Source organism: Homarus americanus, unplaced genomic scaffold (assembly GCF_018991925.1).
Source record: "Homarus americanus isolate GMGI-L3 unplaced genomic scaffold, GMGI_Hamer_2.0 scaffold20145, whole genome shotgun sequence".
In the NCBI taxonomy this organism is placed as follows: domain Eukaryota; kingdom Metazoa; phylum Arthropoda; class Malacostraca; order Decapoda; family Nephropidae; genus Homarus; species Homarus americanus.
Window position 1 is genome coordinate 22,501 of NW_024724648.1, and position 26,850 is coordinate 49,350.

The 26,850-nt window shown below is 39.7% G+C and overlaps 1 non-coding gene across 1 annotated transcript; it reads left to right on the forward strand.

Annotated features, from left to right (window-relative positions):
* The first annotated feature begins 3,066 nt into the window (after positions 1–3,066).
* Trnaq-uug lies at positions 3,067–3,138 on the forward strand. Its single transcript has one exon. It is a non-coding gene; the product is annotated as a tRNA-Gln (tRNA).
* Positions 3,139–26,850: the final 23,712 nt, after the last annotated feature.

Here is a 26,850-nt window from a genome sequence, read left to right on the forward strand (position 1 = left end):
CAGTGTAGGTGTGTGGTTGGCTATACAGTGTAGGTGCGTGGTTGGGTATACAGTGTAGGTGCGTGAGTGGGTATACAGTGTAGGTGTGTGGTTGGCTATACAGTGCAGGTGCGTGGTTAGATATGCAGTACAGATGGTGAAGATGATGGTTTAATAATAGTAATAATAATAATAATAATAATAATAATAATAATAATAATAATAATAATAAGTAAATATGTAACAAAAAGGTACATCTAACACCTTTAAAACTCTTCTAGAAGTGAAGACACTGCACATGTATTAACTAACAAATTGGCGCAAAAATATATGTATTAAAAAAGTACATATAACTCACACTGGCCACACAAAGTTCGACTCATCACACAGTCATCGCCCCACGTGGTCCACCAGGTTACTACGTTGCCCACACAAATTTTACGCTGACTCGTCACATCGATCTGATACGTGGCGTAAGACTGTCTAGAAGGGGTGGGGGTGGTAGGGAGTAGGTGGGGGTGGATTGTAGTGATATGGCGTCTTAGTGGGGTGGGGTGGGGGAGAGGAGGGAATGGGGAGGGTCACATGTCTACAAGCTGTTCTTTGTGATTGTTATTAGTATTGTTATTAATATTGTTTTGTTTGTTTATTGTTATACAACGTGGGCAGGATGGCAGGGCTGAGGGAGTCACGGGTAGGTTGGCAGGGAGGTCATGTGGGTAGGTTGGCAGGGAGGTCACTAGGGTAGGTTGGCAGGGAGGTCATGTGGATAGGTTGGCAGGAAGGTCACGAGGTAGGTTGGCAGGGAGGTCACGGGGGTAGGTTGGGGAGGTCACGAGGGGTAGGTTGGCAGGGAGGTCACGGGGTTGGGTTGGCAGGGGAGGTCACGGGGTAGGTTGGGGAGGTCATGTGGGTAGGTGACAGAGAGGTTACGAGGGTAGGTTGGCAGGGAGGTCATGGGTGGGACAGGTCACGAGGGTAGGTTGGCAGGGAGGTCACGGAGGTAGGTTGGCAGGGGAGGTCACGGGTAGGTTGGCAGGGGAGGTCACGGGTAGGTTGGCAGGAGGTCATGTGGATAGGTTGGCGGGGGTCACGAGGGTGGGTTGGCAGGGAGGTCACGGGGTAGGTTGGCAGGCAGGTCATGTGGATAGGTTGGTAGGGATGTCACGGGGTAGGTTGGCAGGGGAGGTCATGTGGGTAGGTTGGCAGAGAGGTTGCGTGGGGCAGGCACGGAGGTCACGAGGGGTAGGTTGGCAGGGGAGGTCACGAGGGTGAGTAGGTTGGCAAGGAGGTCATGTGGGTAGGTTGACAAAGAGGTTACGTGGGGCAGGTCGACAGGGGAGGTCACGAGGAGGCAGGTTGGCAGGGGAGGTCATGTAGGTAGGTTGGCAGGAGGTCATGTGGATAGGTTGGCAGGAGGTCATGTGGGTAGGTTGACAGAGAGGTTACGTGGGGCAGGTCGACAGGGAGGTCACGAGGGTAGGTTGGCAGGGAGGTCACGAGGGTAGGTTGGCAGGGAGGTCACGAGGGTAGGTTGACAGAGAGGTTACGTGGGTAGGTCGGCAGGTAGGTTACGTGGGTAGGTTGGCAGGTAGGTTACGTGGGTAAGTCGGCAGGGAGGTCACATGGGAAGGGAGGTCATGTTTGATAAGAATCACCCAAAATGACATCATAATTACACTGAAACTCTACCTTAACTAGATTCGTTTACTTAGCACCAGTTAGGAGACAACATTAACACTGAGACTCTACCTTAACTAGATTCGTTTACTTAGCACCAGTTAGGAGACAACATTAACACTGAGACTCTACCTTAACTAGATACGTTCAATTAGCACCAGTTAGGAGACAACATTAACACTGAGACTCTACCTTAACTAGATTCGTTTACTTAGCACCAGTTAGGAGACAACATTAACACTGAGACTCTACCTTAACTAGATTCGTTTACTTAGCACCAGTTAGGAGACAACATTAACACTGAGACTCTACCTTAACTAGATTCGTTTACTTAGCACCAGTTAGGAGACAAAATTAACACTGAGACTCTACCTTAACTAGATACGTTCAATTAACACCAGTTAGGAGACAAAATTAACATCCCGAATAATTATAAAGACTCAACATTAATTTTGTTTCCAAGTACCCTGTTAATGTATTCTGTTAATGTATTCTGTTAAAGTAGAGTAGAGCAAAGCAACCACCTCATCTAACTTACTCACCTTTGCAACAACACAAAGTTCCCAGCAAAAATGAAGAGAAAATTGCATTGAGACTCTACCACAGCTCTCCCGCACACCTCTACTTACTAGAGAGGGGGTGAGATGGGGGGGAAGAGAATGGGGGGGATGGAAGGGAAAGGGGTGAGTTTAGGGGAGAGAACTGAAGGTACGAATCTTCAGACATTCGGAACCCGATTTTGTACCTTGACTCACGGGGAACTAGTGTGTGTGTGTGTGTGTGTGTGTGTGTATGTGTGTGTGTGTGTGTGTGTGTGCGTGCGTGTGTGTGTGTGTTGACAGAATTCGTGTGTGCGTGTGTGCGTGGACGTGGTGGCGAGAGGTGGGGAGTCGCATTTTACACCATTGAACACAAACTCTGGCCTTTCCATCTGTTTTTATTACTGCTAGTATACTATTTAACTATTAATATTATACCTGCTGTTACTATTACTACTTTTATTACTATTTCTGCTACTTCTGTTACGTACGAAAACTTGTACATAATTTTACTATAATTATCTCAATTTATTATTATTATTATTATTATTACTATTACTATTACTATTTATTATTACTACTACTATCTCTCCTGATATTACTATTATTTAACTCACAGCTAAGACGTCTCTTGTTATATATTAAATTGCATGACTACCACCTGTCTTAAATATATATCTAATTATACGTGTAGTTACAAGCTCTTGGTACTATATCATCGATTATATTACGTAACCTTAAGTTAAGAATGATATAAATGAACCATATAAATTTACAATATTGAAAGGTTAAAAGTATAATAATGTTAATATTAATAATGAGAGTAGGGGAAGGTATTGTTTCAAGGGGTAGGTATGTTCTTCACGGCGGTCCTATGGTGTAATGGTTAGCACTCTGGACTTTGAATCCAGCGATCCGAGTTCGAGTCTCGGTAGGACCTGGTTCTTCGGAACGTTTTCTTCAACGTTTATAACAGTTTGAGTTACAACCGGCGGTAAATGAGAAAAAATCGGCCATTTTGTAAGTTTAATAATGACTCCAATCCGTGGTAGGCCTACGGATAAAAAACCCCTTTAATACTCATTAATTTCTATTATCCAATAGGAAAAATGGAAAGGTAAATGAATTATAACTATAGGAAACTTATTTATATTATGTATGTGATAAATAAAACGATGATAATGCTTTTAGGATTTGTAAGCAAGGTTTAAATGGTGTGTAGGTGCGTGGTAGTGGTGGTGGTGGAGAGGGGCCGGGAGGCTCGCTGGCTAGCCACTGTGGCGGGAATGTGTGGAGTGAGTTTTCCCGGTTTCTCTCCTCTCCATTTATCGCGCCGGAGCATTTGTAGTTTTTAGATACATTTCGATTCTGTTTCATGTCTAGATTAAGGCACAAAATCTGTTGTTCTGATTTTATATGGGTATTGATGTACCTGCATTGTCATTACTCAAATCTGAAGTTGTTCTAGTATTTCTGTATAAGATATCTGAATCTAGGCCAAATATGGTGTGAGTTTTCTCCTGCCTAAAACTTATATCATGGTGTTATAACCGGGAAAATATAAATAACATTAATTATAATACTAGTAATAATAAATTATTGCATGCAAAATGGGCGTTTAATTAGAAAACAAAGTGTTTATAATTTTTATTTTTATTTATTTGTAGGTCACTGACGTAATCAGACGACCAGGAAATTTATTACAATGTTCACTTTTATTTATCGCTCCACCTTTTATCAGCTTACTAGCCGTTCGGACGGTTGGTGTCTGCTTTGTTACTTTATTATGTATGACCTTTACTGTCTAGTTTACTTGTTGTTATTATCATGTTCAGTTTATTTACCCAAATTTATTAATTTTAATAATAATAATAATAATTACGGTTTATTAAAAAAGTTCTGCAGCCCGAAGGCTGAAAATATACATTGGACATAAATGACTACATTGGTGGTTCAACAAAAGCCTTCAGTAGAGAAAGGTAAAGGAACATACAGTGAACATACAGATTAATGTAGGCGTTGAACAGCAAACATGTAGTGTAGTAACTCCCTCCCAGATGGTGTTAGGAGGAACTCACGTGGTGTAGTAGTTCCCTCACAGATGGTGTTATGAGGGGCCTCACGTGGTGTAGTAACTCCCTCACAGATGGTGTTATGAGGGACCTCACGTGGTGTAGTAACTCCCTCACAGATGGTGTTATGAGGGACCTCACGTGGTGTAGTAATTCCCTCACAGATGGTGTTATGAGGGACCTCACGTGGTGTAACTCCCTCACAGATGGTGTTATGAGGGACCTCACGTGGTGTAGTAATTCCCACACAGATGGTGTTATGAGGGACCTCACGTGGTGTAGTAATTCCCACACAGATGGTGTTATGAGGGACCTCACGTGGTGTAGTAATTCCCTCACAGATGGTGTTATGAGGGGCCTCACGTGGTGTAGTAATTCCCACACAGATGGTGTTATGAGGGACCTCACGTGGTGTAGTAATTCCCTCACAGATGGTGTTATGAGGGACCTCACGTGGTGTAGTAATTCCCACACAGATGGTGTTATGAGGGACCTCACGTGGTGTAGTAGTTCCCTCACAGATGGTGTTATGAGGGACCTCACGTGGTGTAGTAATTCCCACACAGATGGTGTTATGAGGGCCTCACGTGGTGTAGTAATTCCCTCACAGATGGTGTTATGAGGGGCCTCACGTGGTGTAGTAATTCCCACACAGATGGTGTTATGAGGGACCTCACGTGGTGTAGTAGTTCCCTCACAGATGGTGTTATGAGGGACCTCACGTGGTGTAGTAATTCCCACACAGATGGTGTTCTGAGGGACCTCACGTGGTGTAGTAGTTCCCTCACAGATGGTGTTATGAGGGGCCTCACGTGGTGTAGTAATTCCCACACAGATGGTGTTATGAGGGGCCTCACGTGGTGTAGTAATTCCCTCACAGATGGTGTTATGAGGGGCCTCACGTGGTGTAGTAATTCCCTCACATATGGTGTTATGAGGGACCTGACGTGGTATATTAATTCCCTCACAGATGGTGTTATATGAGTGAGGTGTGGTCCCAGTCCTTCCTATCGTAGACGGATTAACACATCGCTGGTTGTTGTTGTGTCTCACTACCTGGGACCTCACTGTGTGAAGGTTAAGTTGGGTACGACTGTTACTGTTGAGTTGTTCTCACTGACTTACGCACTGTTCACCACTGTTCACCTCTGTTTAACACTGGTTCCATTCCTTTCCTAAATGAAATTACAACTTCTGGCGAGAACTTGTTGATATTCCGGTGGGGAGGAGGGTTCAGGGGAGGCAGTTGGTATGGGCCAACTTAACAGTTGACCTGGCTGCTCCGAGAGGAGCGCCAGGTACGTCTTGACCCTTCGGTGGTCAAGGATGTTGCCTATTGGGTGGAGGAGATTATGTAACCAAGATAATTAGCAACTATTTTAGGTGGACTTTTTATTTTTTATTTCTTACTTGTTCCTGATAAGTATGACCTTCATTGTCCAGTATTTATGCAGGACAGGAGGAGACAGAAGTAGACGAAGATAAGTGAGAAAACTTGCCATTTTTTCAGTCACATTGGATAGGAATCTTCTTACAGCCGCCCCGGGGACTGGACCCGAGACACATTAATGAGAGACAAGCTCGTTTACCTTTGGGCATAGAGTAAAAATATGTCAAAACAAACTTATTAATTCACAAACTAAATAAAAACTTACTGTCCCCTTCAGGTGTGCCCGGTCACGTGTTCTCCAATAGGTTTTGGCCAAGAATAAAATCCAGGTACAGTAATTTCCACGTTGTGATATAAATATTTGTGTATTTTATTAATAGTGAGCCTTGTTAGACACACCAAGTAATTTAACCAGTCTGTTATATCATTATCTTGCACCATAAAGGGAATACAAGACTTTTCAGTACCAGTAGTAGTAATGAGACAATCATGTCGAATATATGGTTAGGTGTTAGGCTTTAGATAGTGACATAGTACTAGGCTTTAGATATTAACATAGTACTAGGCTTTAGATAGTGACATAGTACTAGGCTTTAGATATTAACATAGTACTAGACTTTAGATATTAACATAGTACTAGGCTTTAGATAGTGACATAGTACTAGGCTTTAGATATTAACATAGTACTAGGCTTTAGATAGTGACATAGTACTAGGCTTTAGATATTAACATAGTACTAGGCTTTAGATATTAACATAGTACTAGGCTTTAGATATTAACATAGTACTAGGCTTTAGATATTAACATAGTACTAGGCTTTAGATATTAACATAGTACAAGGCTTTAGATATTGACATAGTACTAGGCTTTAGATATTAACATAGTACTAGGCTTTAGATATTAACATAGTACTAGGCTTTAGATATTAACATAGTACTAGGCTTTAGATATTAACATAGTACTAGGCTTTAGATATTAACATAGTACTAGGCTTTAGATATTAACATAGTACTAGGCTTTAGATATTAACATAGTACTAGGCTTTAGATAGTTAGGCTTTAGATATTAACATAGTACTAGGCTTTAGATATTAACATAGTACTAGGCTTTAGATATTAACATAGTACTAGGCTTTAGATATTAACATAGTACTAGGCTTTAGATATTAACATAGTACTAGGCTTTAGATATTAACATAGTACAAGGCTTTAGATATTGACATAGTACTAGGCTTTAGATATTAACATAGTACTTGGCTTTAGATATTAACATAGTACTAGGCTTTAGATATTGACACAGTACTTGGCTTTAGATATTAACATAGTACTAGGCTTTAGATATTGACATAGTACTAGGCTTTAGATATTGACATAGTATTAGGCTTTAGATATTGACATAGTACTAGGCTGGTATTTGAAGCTCACATTAACTCTTTTTTTACGGGATTAGCCCAACATAATTGTCTATGACTCTATATAATTTACCAGTTTGTTTTGTTAGTATTTTAATTCGTGTAATTGTGAAATGTATTAATAATAATGTGCATAATTATTGGTGTTACTTATTTAGGTTCTGATAAACTGACAAAATAAGTTCATAGAGATGTGAGTGAGAGTTGAAAAAAAAACAAGGAACCGTTTTTTTAGGTAGTTGGTTAAAAATGTTACTGCTACTTAAAAAATATAATCTTGAGTGCAGTGTATAGATCAGTGACATGTGTGGTCATCAGTACACGGCAGTAGCGTTATTTTGATTTTTTTTACAGGATTAGCCCACCAGGGCACAGGTCAATGACCCACATCAGGGCCTGGGGTAATAATAATAATAATAGTAATAATAATAATAATAATAATAATAATAATAATAATAATAATAATAATAATAATAATAATAATAATAATAATAATAATAAATAAAAATAGCATATTTTTTTAATATCATAAATATACAATATAATAATAATAAAATAATAACAATACTAATAATACTAACACTAACAACAATATTAATAATACAGGACCATAAAATAAATAAATGAATAAATAAAATCGATCACTAGTGAGTAACGATATATGTTTGTTGTGTTGTCAATAGTAAGAGAAACAATTGAGACCCAGCAATTGTGTGTAAATGAGGCAGAAAGTCAGATCAGCAACCTGGGACTTGGTCACAATTTTTGTGATGCCATATGGCAGCAGGGTCTCCCATTAGACCAGTGTTTTTCAAACTTTTTTTACTGCGACCCACAGCCAGAACAATTTGAATTGCGACCCATTAAACCTAAGTGTAATGATATAAAATGCGCTAAACGGATGACATGAAAGGTAAAGAAAGAATCAGGAAATGCTCTCCTTGCAGTCGCTTCCTAGACTGTGGAGTGTACATTACAATAACCAAGCCTAAATTATGGTGCATTTATTTTTTTTTCTTATTTATTTTCGCGACCCATTTTTATTTTGCGACCCAATTTATTGATTTCGCGACCCACTGAAGGGTCGGGACCCATAGTTTGAAAACCCCTGCATTAGACAATACATTATGCTTCCAATATCTTCCCAGGCGGTAGTACATCCCTTTTTGGTAGCTGCCTACTACCTACTACACAAATCTGTCGTTTAACTGATTTAAATACACAAAATCAACGTTTAACATTTAAATCCAGAAAATCAACGTTTAACCGATTTAAATACACAAAATCAGCGTTTAACAGATTTAAATACACAAAATCAACGTTTAACATGTTCAAATACAGTACATAAGATTATCGATTCTGAGACGAAAATTCCCAGCTGTGGAGTCTTGTCTTCAGGGACTGGAGTTTTGGCCCTAAATTATCCTACGAAACAATCCAGATGATCACCCAACCATCTTATCTCCAGGCACATCCAAGCTTTGGGCATTTATACACGGGTAGGTTAGGCTAGGTATATAACAGCCTAGGTCAAACCCCGGTGTAGCATCAGGCCGTTATTAGCTTTTGTCGTTATTGAATGTGTTGCAGGGAGGAAGGAGGGAGAGGAGGAGGACAGTGTTGATTGGCGCGTTACAGTGGAGTTCAAGATGGTGGAGAAAGACTAGCCGATTCTAAGTCATTATTATTTGTTCAGCGTACACAAAACATTTCTTCTTCCTGGATATTTTTTTTAGATAACATACTTAAACATTCAGTATCTGATGTATGGATATTATGAGGTGAATGTGATAATTGTTATGGTGTTAGTTTGCATTAATTCTTACTAGGTACGCTATGTCACGAATTATAGTTATTCACCCAGATTATAATTATATTTTAGATTTAGTTAACTATTTTTTGCATATATACGTTATAATTTGTTCGTATAGTTATGAATATATTTTCAGATTAATTCATGTAGGTATTTTGTGACCGTGTTCTCGAATTTCCATTTTTTGTTATGCGTTTGTAAAGGTGATGAGGGACTTAAGAAATAAGAAGCTGCCACTGTGCCGCAAGTCACGTAGTTTGCCTTGGACTTCTTGGCTGGTAGTGTGTTTCTGTCTGGCTTATGTTTGTGTTGCAACATCCGGTAAAACAATATTTTCATGTTATACCCGTTAAGCTGTGTGAAGTTGTCAAAGTGACAAAAAATTTAACTGGACATATAAGTTAACTTAACACAATAAAAATCATAAGTTCTTCGGTAATACGTGATCATGGCGCCAAAACACGGACGCTCATACAACACAATATTCAAGAGATAAAGTGCCATATTGTTTGAGTTTGAGAATCACTGAGGATGTTACATTTCCTAAACATTACCATTTCCTGTATTTAACTGTATCCTATATCATGTCCGCTGTAGCATAACATCGAGACAGACATGGTGAAAACTACAGTTATATACATATTTTTTTTTACAGGGGTTAGCCCACCCGGGCAAAGATCACTGATCCACATCGGGGCCTGGGGGCGAAAATATAATAATAATAATAATAATAATAATAATAATAATAATAATAATAATAATAATAATAATAATAATAATGATAATAATAATAACAACAACAATAATAATAATGATAATAATAATAATAATAATGATGCTAATAAATTTAATAATAATAATAATAATAATAATAATATTATTATTATTATTATTATTATTATTAAAGAAAAAATCATAATAAATTTTATAAAAAAATACAAAAATAAAAATAAAATTTAAGTATAATCATAATAAAGATCAATACTGAGAAACAACATATGTATGTTGTGTTGTCAATAGTAAGAGAAACAATTGAGACCCTGCAATTGTGTGTAAATGAGGCAGAAAGTCAGATCAGCAACCTGGGACTTGGTCACAATTTTCGTGATGCCATATGGCAGCAGGGTCTACCATTAGACAACACATTATGTTTCCAATATCTTCCCAGGCGGTAGTACCTCCCTGTTTGATAGCTGCCTACTATCTACTACCTGCCGTACAGTACATGATATTATGACGAACAGTACATATGACGTATCGTTCAGTACATGATTTGACGTACAGTACATGATATTATGACGTACAGTACATATGACGTATCGTTCAGTACATGATATGACGTACAGTACATGATATTATGACGTACAGTACATATGACGTATCGTTCAGTACATGATATGACGTACAGTACATGATATGACGTACAGTACATGATATGACGTACAGTGCATGATATGACGTACAGTACATGATATGACGTACAGTACATGATATGACGTACAGAACATGACATGACGTACAGTACATGATATGACGTACAGAACATGATATGACGTACAGTACATGATATGACGTACAGAACATGATATGACGTACAGTAAATGAGATGACGTACAGAACACGATATGACGTACAGTACATGATATGACGTACAGTACATGATATGACGTACAGTACATGATATGACGTACAGTACATATGACGTACAGAACACGATATGACGTACAGTACATGATATGACGTCCAGAACATGATATGACGCACAGTACATGTTATGACGTACAGTACATGATATGACGTACAGAACATGATATGACGTACAGAACATGATATGACGTACAGTACATGATATCACGTACAGTACATGATATGACGTATAGAATATGATATGACGTACAGTACATGATATGATGTTCAGTACATGATATGACGTACAGAACATGATATGACGTACAGAACATAATATGACGTACAGTACATGATATGACGTACAGTACATGGTATGACGTACAGAACATATGACGTACAGAACATGATATGACGTACAGTACATGATATGACGTACAGTGCATGATATGACGTACAGTACATGATATGACGTACAGTACATGATATGACGTACAGTACATGATATGACGTACAGTACATGATATGACGTACAGAACATGATATGACATATAGAACATGATATGACGTACAGTACATGATATGACGTACAGTACATGATATGACGTACGGTACATGATATTATGACGTACAGTACATATGACGTATCGTTCAGTACATGATATGACGTACAGTACATGATATGACGTACAGTACATGATATGACGTTCAGTACATGATATGACGTACAGTACATGATATGACGTACACATGATATGACGTACAGTACATGATATGACGTACAGTACATGATATGACGTACAGTACATGATATGACGTACAGTACATGATATGACGTACAGAACATGACATATACATGATATGACGTACAGTACATGATATGACGTACAGTACATGATATGACGTACATGATATGACGTACAGTACATGATATGACGTACAGAACATGATATGACGTACAGTACATGATATGACGTACAGTACATGATATGACGTACAGTACATGATATGACGTACAGAACACGATATGACCTACAGAACATGATATGACGTACAGAACATGATATGACGTACAGTGCATGATATGACGTGCAGTACATGATATGACGTACAGAACATGATATGACGTACAGTACATGATATGACGTACAGTACATGTTATGACGTACAGAACATGATATGATGTACAGTACATGATATGACGTACAGTACATGTTATGACGTACAGAACATGATATGACGTACAGTACATGATATGACGTACAGTACATGTTATGACGTACAGTACATGATATGACGTACAGTACATGTTATGACGTACAGAACATGATATGACGTACAGTACATGATATGACGTACAGAACATGATATGACGTACAGTACATGATATGACGTACAGTACATGTTATGACGTACAGAACATGATATGACGTACAGTACATGATATGACGTACAGCACATGATATGACGTACAGTACATGATATGACGTTCAGTACATGATATAACGTACAGTTACATGATATGACATACAGTACATGATATGACGTACAGCACATGATATAACGTACAGTTACATGATATGACGTACAGCACATGATATAACGTACAGTTACATGATATGACGTACAGCACATGATATAACGTACAACATGATATGACGTACAGACATGATATGACGTACATCACATGCATACCCAAGATTCAAATATGTCCTGGGAGTGTAACTTTCTCAAGGGACTCAACACAAACATCAAGGGACTCACATCACACACACATCAAGGGACTCAACACAAACATCAAGACTCAACACAAACATCAAGGGACTCAACACAAACATCAAGGGACTCTAGAAACACAAACATCAAGGGACTCTAGAAACACAAACATCAAGGGACTCTAGAAACACAAACATCAAGGGACTCTAACACAAACATCAAGAAACACAAACATCAAGGGACTCTAGAAACACAAACATCAAGGGACTCAACTTAAACATCAAGGGACTCAACACAAACATCAAGGGATTCTAGAAACACAAACATCAAGGGACTCAACACAAACATCAAGGGACTCAACACAAACATCAAGGGACTCTATAAACACAAACATCAAGGGATAAAATTTTTGGGTTAGGTTAGGTTAGCATCTTAATTTGCACTCCTCGATAGACGTAGAGTGAGAAGCGATATGATAGAGGTGTATAAATGGAAGTCAGGGCTAAACAAAGGTGATATAACAAAGGTACTCAAACTATCCAACCAGGAGCGAACTCGTAACAATGATTTTAAATTAGACAAATTTAGATTTAGGCGCGAAATAGGTAAACATTGGTTTGGAAATAGAGTAGTGGATGAATGGAACAAGTTACCAAATATCATCATTAACTCGAATACGCTGGATAGCTTCAAACATAGGTTGGATGGATATATGAGCGATGGGGGTTGGGTGTAAACGGGACTGCCCAGTATTGGCTTATAGGCCCGCTGCAGTTTCCTCAATTCTTATGTTCTTAGTTTAGGGTGGTTAATCTTTAAATGAAATAAGCTCTGATGGTTATTCTTCGGGTGCGTTAGGTTAGGTTAGGTTATTTTAGGTTCGGTTAGGTTAGGTTAGGTTAGGTTAGCTTTAGAGTGGTTAATCTTTAGGTAAAATAAGTTGGGATGGAAATTCTTCGGGTGACCCCCCCCAAAAAAAAATTCATTATATCACTTGATTTCGTGAGGAGAATCTACACTCAGCTGGTGAAAGACGATACGCGGGCCACACCAGGCGGCAACTTGTAAAGCGAGACACTACCCTATCACCTCACACACACACACTGCGCCGCGGTCCTCCTGCCCCAGATGGCTTCCTCCTGCTGTGCCGCCTGTGTGTGTGTGTGTCTTTAAAGCAGGTCAAGGGGAGATTGAATGGTTAGCTTGTTTGGTTTCTAATCCTTTGAGATATTTGGTTTAAGTCCATTGGTTAGCGATATTATAAATTCACTGTTGACTATGGTTTAACCCCTTTGAGGACGGTGGTTTAACTTTAACCACTTTGAGGACGATGGTTTAACTTTAACCCCTTTGAGGACGATGGTTTAACCCCTTTGAGGACGATGGTTTAACCCCTTTGAGGACGATGGTTTAACCCTTTTGAGGACGGTGGTTTAACTTTAACCACTTTGAGGACGATGGTTTAACTTTAACCCCTTTGAGGACGATGGTTTAACCCCTTTGAGGACGATGGTTTAATCCTTTTGAGGACGATGGTTTAACCCTTTTGAGGACGATGGTTTAACCCCTTTGAGGACGATGGTTTAACCCCTTTGAGGACGATGGTTTAACCCCTTTGAGGACGATGGTTTAACCCCTTTGAGGACGATGGCTTAACTTCTTTGAGGACGGTGGTTTAGCCCCTTTGAGGACGACGGTTTAACCCCTTTAAGGACGATGATTTAATGTTTTGAGAACGATTATATAACATTTTGAGGACTGGTTTAACCCTTTGAGTAAGATGAATTAACCCTTTGATGACTATGGTTTAACCCTTTGAGTAAGATGAATTAACCCTTTGAGGACCATGGTTTAACCCTTTGAGTAAGATGAATTAACCCTTTGATGACTATGGTTTAACCTTTTGAGTAATATGAATTAATATTTTGAGGACTGGTTTAACAATTTTAGGATTATTTTTAAACCAACATCCTCAGAGGGAAACTTAAACGAGTATCGGTTAAATACGGGTAGGTTAGGTTAGGTTTAGTTGGATTAGGATAAATTAGGTAGGGTTAGATTAGGTTAGGTTAGGTTAGGTTAGGTTAGGTTAGATTAGGTTAGATTAGGTAGGGTTAGGTTAGGTTAGGTTAGGTTAGGTTAGGTTAGGTTAGGTTAAGTTAGGTTTGGACAGGCCCTTATAGACCCCATCCCGTATTTAACCATCAGAATATAGACCCAGTGTTAATGGTCAAAATCACTTGTATGGTATCACCCCACATAAGTGTTCATTACGGTGCTATGGTGAAATGTCTTTGTAACTAACTGAGCTTTCGAATTATTCCTCGCCAGCGAATCAGTGACACATCAAATCCTACTTACAGGTTAAGTTTGGTTTTCCTGCTTCAAGTTAGATTAAAGTTTACTAGTTTATCTATATGAAGAGAGTTATCTTCCCCGATCTGCTTTGAAATGCTGGATCAACTTCTTCTTCTTCTTCTTCTTCTTCTTCTTCTTCTTCTTCTTCTTCTTCTTCTTCTTCTTATTATTATTATTATTATTATTATTATTATTATTATTATTATTATTATTATTATTATTATTATTATTATTATTATTATTATTATTATTATTATTATTATTACAGTATTATTATTATTATTATTATTATTATTATTATTATTATTATTATTATTATTATTACATATTATTATTATTATTATTATTATTATTATTATTATTATTATTATTATTATTATTATTATTACAGTATTATTATTATTATTATTATTATTATTATTATTATTATTATTATTGTTATTAAAATATCGTTGTTAATACTACTACTACTACTACTAATAATAATGACAAAAATAAACTTTATAAAAATATTGAGCGTGTATCCCCTCCGCCTCCCCAGCGTCAGGTGGAGGAAGTGTTGTGATTTTCCTGCGTTTATTTATTCGAATTCGTTAAAGGTATTGTGGCGGTATGAGTAGTGTTGCCAGTCATATATTTATCAGATATCTCAACAAAGTGCTAGTGTTTGGCCACAGACAAATAAATGCACCGGAAGTGTTTTAGTTTTGGTGTTATTGGTGTAAATAGAATATACTGTGGCGCTAAACACTGTGCAGTATATTGAGCTGACGAACTCGCAGCCTTCTAACTACAGTACCAACAACTATTTTCTGCAGTAAATATCCTTAACATAGTGTGTGTGAAGAAACTAGCTTGGAAGTTTATAAAGTGACGTGAACATTAGGTGTCATGAGCCACGTTTGTCGACTGGATTCAACACAGACGTCGTCATGGTGTTCCTGCAGGTAAGTTAGTATACTAGCAGGTTGCTGGACATGTCACAATCCTCTCCTAATGTAGCCAGATCTAACAACCAAACCCAACCTAACAGGGTATTAGGGCCTGAGAAGAAACTTGAGCTGGTGGGAATTTATATATTTTATTATTATGATGGTGAGACTTGAGTCCATTTTATCATTTTGATGGTGGGAATTTGTCCATTATTATTTTCAAGGTAGAATTGCGTCCGGTTAAGCATTGTTGTTCTTTCTTAAGTGGGGTTATTTCAGTACACGATATTTTAGTTTCACTCCAGGAAGTTGTCAGCGTGGAAGTTTAAAGTCAGGAGGTCTATCCTTACCTCACCTACCTGGACTTGCCTTCCCAACACCGAAATGTTCTTTGGCTTGCATGGTGCCTTATTATTATTATTATTATTATTATTATTATTATTATTATTATTATTATCATTATTATTATTATTATTATGATAAAGATTCGTTTTTGTCGACCACGGAAACTACTAACAAAAATAGGTTTTCCTAGTGTATTTTATGTTGCTTGAAGCGGATCTGATCTTCATTTCCGTCGTAAATGAGCCGTTATGGAGATATGACCCCCAACCCCCTCTAATTACTAACAATATTGGTTGTTCAAAACTTACCTTATTTGTGTTTTCGTTGTTTACTATGTGACGGTTTTGCTTTCGGTGTTTAGATGAGGAGAAACCCGTTAATTTTATATCGTTATTTGAAGTGTGAGAAGAAATCTAACCGCGTCAGCTGCGTCATGATATAAATTCCCAAAGGCTCGCACTTGTGTTTCCTTGGTAACTTGATGTGTGTGTACCTGATAACTAAGCTTACGTGACTGGTAGCAAAGTGTGTATGACTGATAACTGAGTGTGTGGTGTGACTGGTAATTTAATGTAACATGTAACTAAGCTTATGTGACTGGTAGTTAAGCTATGTGACTGATGTGACTGTTAATTTAGTGTGTGTGACCTAATTTAGTGTAACATGAAACTAAGCTCATGTGAGTGGTAGTTCAACGTATGTAACTGGTAACCAAGCTTGTGTGACTGGTAACTTAGCGTGTGTGACTGGTAACTGAGCGTGTTTGACTGGTAACCAAGCTTGTGTGACTGGTAACTGAGCGTGTGTGACTGATAACTTGTTATTTATGATTTGGTAACTTTGCATGACTGGTAACTTTGTCTGTGACTGGTAACTTTGTATGACTGGTAACTTGGCGTATGTGACTGGTATCTAACTGTCTTGCACGTAACCCATATTTCAGACAAGGGGCTTTACTAATATGGTGTCAAAATCGTATCCAATCTCGACTTGTATGTAGACACGTTCGCGTAAGTATTGAGGGAGGAAATGAAGGACTTTTAGACACAATGCCCACTATGGAGTCAACATCGTACTGAGACTATACCGAATTATTTTTCCGTCTCATCTCACGTCAAGGAAGGAAGGAATTTAACTGAAGATTCTGTAAGCATTCGGACGCCAGCCTGTATTTTGTTATATGGTAGAGGGCAAGGATGTAGTTTATGTGTGTTTTATTAATGATGGCATCCTAACCTAACCTAACCTAACCTAATCTGACTTAATCTTACCTATAGCCTAACTTAACCTTGTCCACCAAAGCCAATCGAACGTCATGTAACCTACCTAACCTAACTGACATATACTCTACCTTATTAACCTAACCTAACCTCAAACCTAACCTAGCTATACTTGGTAAAGCTGTTAAGATAATTAGGTTAACTTTGGTACAGTACATTAAGATTAGAGTACAGGTGTTGATGCATTCGTTGTGTCTATCGTCAATATTGCTACGTCCAGAATGGCTTGACTTACCTACTTTTATCGTCAATATTGCTATGTCCAGAATGGCTCAACTTACCTACTTTTATCGTCAATATTGCTATGTCCAGAATGGCTCAACTTACCTACTTTTATCGTCAATATTGCTACGTCCAGAATGGCTTAAGTTACCTACTTTTATCGTCAATATTGCTACGTCCAGAATGGCTTAAGTTACCTACTTTTTTCGTCAATATTGCTACGTCCAGAATGGCTTAACTTACCTACTTTTATCGTCAATATTGCTACGTCCAGAATGGCTTAACTTACCTACTTTTATCGTCAATATTGCTACGTCCAGAATGGCTTAACTTACCTGCTTTTATCGTCAATATTGCTACGTCCAGAATGGCTTAACTTACCTACTTTTATCGTCAATATTGCTACGTCCAGAATGGCTTAAGTTACCTACTTTTTACCGCTAGATTTACACATGATAAGAATATATTGTGTTTAAATAGAATTAGTATTGTCTTAGCGGAAGTGAGATTATGGGATGAACGAACACGCAGGACGGAAAAAAAATCACGAGAGACGAAGAGACGGGGAAACGGAGAGACGGTGTGTGTGAGAGAGTGTGTGGGAGAGAGTGTGAGATAGTGTGAGTGTGTGGGAGAGAGTGTGTGAGATAGTGTGAGTGTGTGGGTGAGAGTGTGTGAGAGTGTGAGATAGAGAGAGACAGAATGATGAATAAAAACAGCAAGAGGAGGAAAAATAAGATTATTCCCTCACACACTGATAAAGAGTGAGGATTGTAGACATGAACTCAGCCGGATATAAGTCGAGTTATTCAGTAAACTCACATAATAGTTCACTCACTGACTGTTTTCCTCGGTCTCAATTATACATCATAACTGTTTATCACCAACACAACCATTACATCAATACAACCCGGAGGTAAAGTGCGTGTGTGTAATAATAATAATAATAATAATAATAATAATAATAATAATAATAATAATAATGATAATAATAATAATTAACGGTTTATTGAAAAAGTCGACAGCCCGAAGGCTGAAAATAGCCATTGGACAAAATTGACTTATTACATACAAAGACATGGGGTGGGTGGGTCGTTTAACAAAAGCTTTCATTACTGAAAGAAGAAGGAACAATGATTGAACATACAAATTATTATAGTTTACAGTTGATGACCCGGGCCTGGGCTGGTCATGGAGACACCAGGTGGTGAGGTGTTCACGTGGTGCAGTAACTCGTCCTCGGGTGTTGATATGAAGAACCTCACGTGGTCATGGAGACACCAGGTGGTGTGGTGTTCACGTGGTGTAGTAACTCGTCCTCGGGTGTTGATATGAAGGACCTCACGTGGTCATGGGGACACCGGGTGTGTGGTGTTCACGTGGTGCAGTAACTCGTCCTCGGCAAGTTGATATGAAGGACCCTACCGTGGTCATGGGGACACCAGTGGTGTGGTGTTCATGGTAGTAACTCGTCCTCGGGTGTTGATATGAAGAACCTCACGTGGTCATGGAGACACCAGGTGGTGTGGTGTTCACGTGGTGTAGTAACTCGTCCTCGGGTGTTGATAAGGTGGCCGGTAATAAAGTCACAGGAAAAAAGTCACAGAAAAAAAGTCACAATTTTGGCTAGGAAAAAAAGTCACAATTAATTTATGGTGGCCGGTAATAAAGGTTAGGTTAGGTTTGGTTAGGTTAGGTTAGGTTAGGTTAGGTTAGGTTACTGAAACTGATTGACATATTAACCTTAAAAAATGTGAGAATTCGATAGTTAACTTTTCTTTTTTTCCTGTGACTTTTTTTCCTGTGACTTTTTTCTGACTTTTTTTCTGTGACTTTTTTACCTGTGACTTTTTTACCTGGATTCGATATGAAGGACCTCACGTAGTCATGGGGACACCAGGTGGTGTGGTGTTCACGTGGTGTTGTAACTCGTCCTCGGGTGTTGATATGAAGGACCTCACGTGGTCATGGGGACACCGGGTGGTGTGGTGTTCACGTGGTGTAGTAACTAGTCCTCGGGTGTTGATATGAAGGACCTCACGTGGTCATGGGGACACCAGGTGGTGTGGGGTGGTGTCACAGTACCTTGCCCTGCTGGGTGGTGTTGTGTTATCTCGTAGTCAGGTGTGAAGCCGACCCACTGTTGTTCCCCTGGTGCTAATTAGCACCTCCTGGTCAGAAGATGGCGGTCAGTTCCCAGGGGTGCTTATCCTCCTGGTGGGTCACGGCTCTCACTGGTACTGTCTAGTGCTGAATTCACTGGCTTAAACACTGTTCATCACTGTTCAACACTGGTCCCACTTCTTTCCGAAACGAAATTGTCACTTTTGATTATGTAGATATCCCGGTGGTGAGGATGGGTCGGGGAGAGGGACTTGGGGAATGGGCCGAACATTGGCCAAGGGGGGCAGCTGCTCAGCAGGAGCAGTGCCTGAATGTGTGTGTGTGTGTGTGTGTGTAACGCCGATTACACCTTAAAAAAACAACTGAAGTTTTTGATGAATGGAGATAACCCCAAACCTTTTGTTTTTATTTCTCCAAATCATTGGATATTAATTCGTGTTTGGTACTTTACTTCAATTAAGGCGTCGTTTTGTGTCATAAGATAGCAAAATTGTATTTAAGAACATAAGAACATAAGAATGGAGGAAACTGCAGCGGGCCTATTGGCCCATACTGGGCAGTCCCGTTTACACCCAACCCCTATTGCTCATATGAGCATCCAACCTATGTTTGAAGCAATTCAATGACATTCGAGTTAATGATGATATTTGCAACTTGTTCCACTCCATCCACTACTCTGTTTCCCAAAACCAGTAAAGCTAGCACCTATTTCACGCCTAAATCTAAATTTCTGTCTAATTTAAAAACCACATTGTTACGAGTTCGTCTTCCTGGTTGATAATTTGATACCTTTTGTAATGTCCCTCGTTTAGCCCTCTGCCTTCCCACTTTATATAATAATTCTTATCAGGTCGCCCCTCGCTCTACGCCCCCAAGGGGAGTGCAAATTAAGATGCTTTTAACCTGTCTCATACTGCTGTCCAATGCCCGGGATTAGTCTTGTCATTCCCCTCTGAATTCCTCCTTTCCAAGGATCATATCCATTCTGTAACACGGGTAACCAGAACTGAACCGCGAATCCAGGTGTGGTCTCACAAGAGCAAGATACAGTTTAAGGATGACCTCGCTAGTCTTGTAACTAACACTCCTTTGTATGAACCCAAGTACTTTATTAGCCTTGTTACGAGCAAAAACACATTGTTTACTTGGCTTAAGGTTCCTACTTATCATTACTCCTAAATCTCTCTCACAGTCGGATTTCTCTATGGCATCGTTGTTCATCTGGTATCTGGTTTCCCTGTTTACATCTCCTATACTGAGTACTTTACATTTGTCGACATTGAATTTCATCTGCCATTTTTCAGACCATTGGAAAAATTTGTTTAGATCTTCCTGTAGTTTTGCCGAGTCCTCGTCAGATTTGATAACACGCCCTATTTTAGTGTCATCAGCAAATTTACTTATGTTGCTGTCTATGCCGATATCTATGTCGTTTATGTATATAATAAACAATAATGGTCCAAGTACTGAGCCTTGGGGAACTCCACTTGTGACGTTGCTCCAATGGGACTGAGTGCCGTTAATGCTCACTCGCTGTTTCCTGTCCTGTAACCACGCCCTAATCCATTTAAGGATGTCACCTTTGATGCCATGAGCTTCTACCTTTCTAATTAGTCTTTCGTGGGGGACTCTGTCGAAGGCTTTGCTAAAGTCGAGATATACCACATCATAATTTTGTCCCTCGTCCACCGATTCGGAAACTGATGAAAAGAATGTTAATAGATTAGTTAGGCAAGAACGTCCGCTTGTGAAGCCTTGCTGGGAATCATTGATCAATCTGTGCTTCTCCAGGTGATTTCGAATAGAGCTTGAAATGATTGCTTCCAGTAATTTGCCTACATTCGCTAACCTCCAAGATTCTGGTACTACACCTGTTTTTAAGGACATGTTAAACACCTTTGCTAAGGGCATACTAAGCTCTTCCTTACATTCCTTTAATACTCTGGCAAATATCTCATCGGGACCAGGTGACTTATTAGGCTTTAGTTTGTCTATTTGCTTACTAACATCGCCATTATCAATACTTATCTCACTTAATTTGTTTTCCACTATTCTTAACAGAGTCGGTGCCTCGGTATCAATATGTTTAAATTTGGTGGTGAAAACCAAGTTGGCAATATTTATTCAAATTATTGCTCATTTCCGCATCATATCAGTGAGCCGAGTCTGAATCAAGAGTTGGTCCAATCTTTCTCAAAGTTTTAGTTTGATACATTTGGTAACCTTTGGGGTTTGTTTCGCCTCCTTGGGTTATCTCACTTCATTATTCCTCTTTGCTAGCCTTATCTCAGTTTTAACCCTACTCACCAATACCCCATAATAATCCCGGAGGTGAATTTCGCCACGATTTATCCTTCTACCTATAGCCTTCCTTTGGCCAATGATGTTCTTTAAATAATTATTTATCCATTTAAGGTCATTGTTGTCTGATCTGAGTTTTTTGTATGGTATGTTCTGCCTTTGTGCATTAAGTAACTCACTATTTAAATTGTCGTGGAACTCGGCAATGTCAGATCTCGTTATCAGGTCGGTGTCATCTGTCAGGTTCACGGCCAAGTGCGACACCCCCTCTCTCAGCTGCCTCTTTAAACTGTCAAAGTTTGCCCTTCTGAAATCTGGTACTTTAGTGGAATTTTCCTTACGTCTGCCCTGAAAATCTAACTGGAATCGAATTTCTTTGTGATCGCTGTTTGCAAGTTCGTTCCCTACCTCGACATTGCTAATGAGGTTTTCTCTGTTCGACAGAACTAAATCCAGTATATTATTACCCCGTGTGGATTCGGTTATATGTTGACTTAGGAAACAGTCCTGGATCGTCTCGAGAAAATCCTCTGATTCTGAGTTACCCTTAAGGTCAGTCCAATCTATTTGGCCAAGGTTAAAGTCGCCTACTATACAGACTTTGTTGTGTATGGAAGCCCTGCGCATTTCATCCCAGATAAGTCGCTCATTGACGCTATCAAGATTGGGAGGTCTATATATTACTCCTGTGATTAATTTTTCCCGACCGTCGCTTAATTCTATCCAAATTGTTTCTGTATTCCTCTCAGTTTTTATTTCCTTGTTTATTTCACTCTTCAGATTATCCCTAACATAGATTGCTACTCCGCCTCCTTTCCTGGCCTGGCCTGCCTATCGGTATGGAACAGTTTGTAACCTGCAATTTGGTATTCGACTGGTAATTCACGTGTGTCTAGGTTGATCCATGTTTCAGTGAATGCAATTATATCGATTTTTTCGGTACATACCAAGGCCCTAATATCATCCATTTTGTTTCTCATACTTCTATTGTTCGCGTAGTATACATTTAAGTTAGTCGTGTTCTGAGTCCTCCCCTTACCGCATTTAGTTTTAAACTCCCTGTCTAATTTAGTTTTGTCATCATTCCTAACACTATTTCCCTGTAATCTTTCACTTTGTTTACCCGCTCCCACTGCAGTCTCCTCCACCCCCGTGCCCATATGTTCTCCTAGCAGTTTAAAGACTTCGATATCTTTTGAACTGCCCCCTCTAGAGCCCCAGCCAGGGTTGCTACTCCATCCCTAGACAGGTGCACCCCATCCCTATCATTTAAAGTTGGTTAGGTTAGGTTATGACGGAGTGTGTGGGTGGATTTTTTTTTTTACGGGGATTAGCCCACCCGGGCACAGGTCACTGACTCACATCGGGGCCTGGGGGCCCTTAACTCATGAGACATAAAGGCAAGCATGCACTTCTGCGCTTCACCTTACACAAGGATGTAGGGGTGTGCCCTATATAAAAAAAAATAAATAAATAAAATAATAATAATAATAATAATAATAATAATAATAATAATAATAATAATAATAATAATAATTAATGAATACAAATTTTAATATAAAATAAAATAATAATTATAACCATAAATATATACAAAATAAATTTTTTTTTATAAATAGTGAGAAACAACATATGCATGATGTGTTGTCAAGGTAAGAGAAACAATTGAGACCCTGCAATTGTGTGTAAATGAGGCAGAAAGTCAGATCACCAACCTGGGACTTGGTCACAATTTTTGTGACGCCATATGGCAGCAGGGTCTACCATTAGACAACACATTATGCTTCCAATATCTTCCCAGGCGGTAGTACCTCCCTGTTTTAATAGCTGGGTGTCAGTATGAGGGAGTGTGTGGGTGAAATGGGTGTCAGTATGATGGAGTGTGTGGGTGGAATGGGTGTCAGTATGAGGGAGTGTGGGGGTGGAATGGGTGTCAGTATGAAGGAGTGTGTGGGTGAAATGGGTGTCAGTATGATGGAGTGTGTGGGTGGAATGGGTGTCAGTATGAGGGAGTGTGGGGGTGGAATGGGTGTCAGTATGAAGGAGTGTGTGGGTGAAATGGGTGTCAGTATGATGGAGTGTGGGGTGGAATGGGTGTCAGTAGGTGGAGTGTGGGTGGAATGGTGTCAGTATGATGGAGTGTGTGGGTGGAATGGGTGTCAGTATGATGGGTGTGTGGGTGGAATGGGTGTCAGTATGATGGAGGGGTGAATGGGTGTCAGTATGAGGGAGTGTGTGGGTGAAATGGGTGTCAGTATGAAGGAGTGTGTGGGTGGAATGGGTGTCAGTATGAGGAGTGTGTGGGTGGAATGGGTGCAGTATGAGGGAGGTGGGTGAAATGGGTGTCAGTATGAGGGAGTGTGTGTGGGTGAAATGGGTGTCGGTATGAAGGAGGTGTGGGTGGAATGGGTGTCAGTATGAGGGAGTGTGTGGGTGAAATGGGTGTCAGTATGAAAGGGTGTGTGGGTGAAATGGGTGTCAGTATGAGGGAGTGTGTGTGGGTGAAGTGTATACCAGTATGAAGTATAATAATCATAACTACAATGTTCAGGTAAAACATTTCTCTGTGCCGGGTTGACTGCATGCACAGACCGGTAGTCAGCGCAATCAATAGCCAGGAAAATCGACGCCAGAACCTGTATTCACCCATGGGGTCTCCCTCTAGCCCTATGTACCCCAGCCCATGATACCCTAGCCCTATGTATACCCTAGCCCTGTATACCTCTAGCCTCTATGCATACCCCAGCCTCTATGTATACCTGTAGCCTCTATGTATACCTGTAGCCCTCTATGTATACCTGCAGCTCTATGTATACCTGCAGCTCTATGTATACCCCAGCGTCTATGTACCTCTAGTCTCTATATACCCCTCAGCCTCTATGTATACCCTCGTCTGCTACCTAGCTCTATGTATACCTTCAGCCTCATGTATACCTCCAGCCTCTATGTATACCTCAGCTCTATGTATACCTCAGCCTCTATGTATACCTCAGCCTCTATGTATACCTCTAGCCTCTATGTATAACCCCAGCTCTTACCCTCTAGCCCCATGTATACCTCTAGCCCCATGCATACCCCAGCCCTTATGTATACCCCTAGCCTCTATGTATACCCCAGCCTCTATGTATACCTCAGCCCTATGCATACCTCTAGCCTCTATGCATACCTCCAGCCTCTATGTATACCTCTGCCTCTATGTATACCTCTGCCCTATGTATACCTGTAGCCTCTATGTATACCTTCAGCCTCTATGTATACCTCTAGCCTCTATGTATACCTCTAGCCTCTATGTATACCTCTAGTCTCTATGTATACCTTGTTGCTTGTTAAGGTAGAGAGAACTGAACACTTTCATTATGCCCCTGTGAGTGCCTCGTTACCTGTATCTGGTGGTGAGGTGAGGGTAATTAAGGCGTTGAATAGTTTATACCTGTGTGCTGTTAATCTTTGATCGCATCTCCCTCAGCGGGCTCCTCTTATCGATGTGTTAGGGGTGGTGGTGGCTTGGGGGGATTTGGCACACACACACACACACACACACACACACACACACACACACACACACACACACACACACACACACACACACGTCCTAAACCGAGGTATGATAAACAGGTGTGGATACAGGTGGGGTGTAATTTGAAGCAGCAGCAGGAGGGAACATCTGCTTCTCTGGCATTTCAGTGTTAGGTGTTGGCTTGCCATACCTGAACGTGGTTTGTGTGTGTGTGTGTGTGTGTGTGTGTGTGTAATAATAATAATAATAATAAACGGTTTAAATAGAGCGCAGCCGGTGGCTGAAAATATACAAACTTACATTTGATTTAGACATAATGATATAATATGCATTGAATACATTTACAGGGCTGTACAGTACATAAATCAGAGTTGTTTATTATTTTAACAATAGATGGGATGGTGCTGTCTTATATCTATCGGCGGGCTCTTATGGGCTGAATTTTGTTGTAGTGGCGACTGTGCGAGGTGGCGGGGATTGCGGCGGCAGGAAGTGGCGATGACGAGGATGGTGCAGTAGTCCCTGCCAAACCTTGCTAGTGCCTGGTGGTGGAGGTCACTGAGGGATGACATTTCCAGGGTGGAGAGAGCGTTGGTGTAGCGGAGTATTCTGCGCCGAGCATGATTCTGCAGGCCTTTCTGTACCTTTCTACGATGTTGTTGGGTGGAGTGAGAGAAGACGACCAGGCTGGTGACACATACGTTAGTTTGGGAGAATAAAGGCGTTGTAGATGGTCTCAGCTCTGGCGTGGGTGCCCTAGTGACCTAAATCGTCGTAGCATGTAGAGTCGGTACGAGGCTGCTTTGATTGTGTTGTTTACAGGCCTTCTAGTCCAGTGTGGTTTGTAACACCCAGGAGTTTGGCAGACTGCACTAACTGGAGAGGGATGGCACCCACTGTGTGTGTGTGTGTGTGTGTGTGTGTGTGTGTGTGTGTGTGTGTGTGTTGGACGCGTGGAGGTAAGGTTGAGGGCAGCTGTTTTACTGCATCTGGCTATACATACTGTTTGTTCTTCCACGGCTACATACATACATACATACATACATACATACATATATACATACATACCCCACTTGCTTGGTTTACGTGGTCACATTATAATTGCATACCTTATCCCATTTATTGAGATATTTATACATATTCATATTGTATTGATGTATAAATGTATTCTTGCTTGTCTAGGTTTATTCATGCATGTATAAATAAATTGTCTCATGTTGATATATATTTACTCTTAAAGATATTGATGTGTTCGTAAATACTTTCATCTATACTTGCGTATTTTCATGTATAGATGATTTATGTATTCTTATATTGACTCGTCTTTCAATTATACATATATTAACGTATGTTCGTTCATACATATATGTACACATACATAAATACATATACAGTATATATACATTATACATACTCTTATGTACGTAATATATTCACACATACACATGTGCACATATTTTCACACATCCATCCTTCCATACAAGCTTTGCATATACATACATACATACATACACACAAAATACATATATCATAACCTGGATTGAG